We start from the raw sequence: 1,145 nt of genomic DNA, 5'->3' as shown, positions 1-1,145 counted from the left end.
TTGCGAAGAACGTAATATTTAGACTTTGAAGTTGAACAAAATGAAAAAAAAATTGAATTGAAAACTAAAGAGGCTGATTTTCCAGACACTAACGGGTGGATTTTCAGCTCATTTCATTAAGCCGAATTTCGGATTTACTTTTCAATTAAGTGTCACATCGCTGTCACAGCTGGGTCTTTTTCCATCTTCCAATTTCATCTGAATGTGAAAAGAGATTCGGTTGTGTGTGAGTGTGACGGGTGAGGTCTGGGGAGGATCTCCCACCCCTATTGTTTTCTTGGTGTCCTCGCTCCGGGGGCCTGGCATTCCTCACGTGTCTAAGGTCCTGAAGGAGCGGTGAAGCGCGGGGAAGCCGCACAAAAGGCGTGCACAGACTATCAGTCTAGAAAGATAAATTCAGTGTGCAGCCAAAATGCCCAGTATGCCTGGGATGAGGAGAAAAATATCCCTCCCGAAAGGGAAGGAAATTGGTTGACCTGTGGGGGTCCACAAAGAACTGGCTCGTTTGCACGGGATGATCTTACTGCTGGGTCCCTCGTCAGTTTCTTAGCTGGCGTGGTCTCACCCTTTCTGTCCTAGGAGGCTCGGAAGGGTGGCGAGAACAGTGCAGGGTTCCCCCAGCAGCTTTTGGCTTTTACTAAGTCGCACAAGCTTCCTTCAGTCGTCCTGCTAGCGCCGCAGCTCCGAGGCAAGGTGGGGACGAGCAGAGGCGGGCCTCGTGGCCTTGGCTGCAGCCCAGCCCAGCCCGGCTTGGGAGGGGTAGGGCGAGGCTGTGCAGCCTTCCCCAGACAGCTTTGAGCCGACACAGCCCTCGGGATCCAGGTCTCTGGATCTGCAGGACAGACGTGCCTCCTCCCGCCTCTCTCCGGTGAAGCCTCCGTCGGTTCCCACGCCACCAACTGTCAGGCCCCTGGAAGGCCAGACAAGACACAGCTTTCTTATTTGGGTCTGCCCTCCCGCCGGCAAGGTGCGCGCGAAATCACACAGACAGACACACCTCGCCCTCCACGTTACACACACACACACACACACACACACACACACACCTACCCTCCCGCTGCATCCACACGCGCCACAGAGACATGCAGTCCGCCCTTCCTGCAACACACACACACACACACACACACACACACACACACACACAC

The sequence above is a fragment of the Microtus ochrogaster genome (assembly GCF_000317375.1).
Source record: "Microtus ochrogaster isolate Prairie Vole_2 chromosome 6 unlocalized genomic scaffold, MicOch1.0 chr6_random_2, whole genome shotgun sequence".
In the NCBI taxonomy this organism is placed as follows: Eukaryota; Metazoa; Chordata; class Mammalia; order Rodentia; family Cricetidae; genus Microtus; species Microtus ochrogaster.
This window is presented reverse-complemented; position numbering follows the sequence as displayed.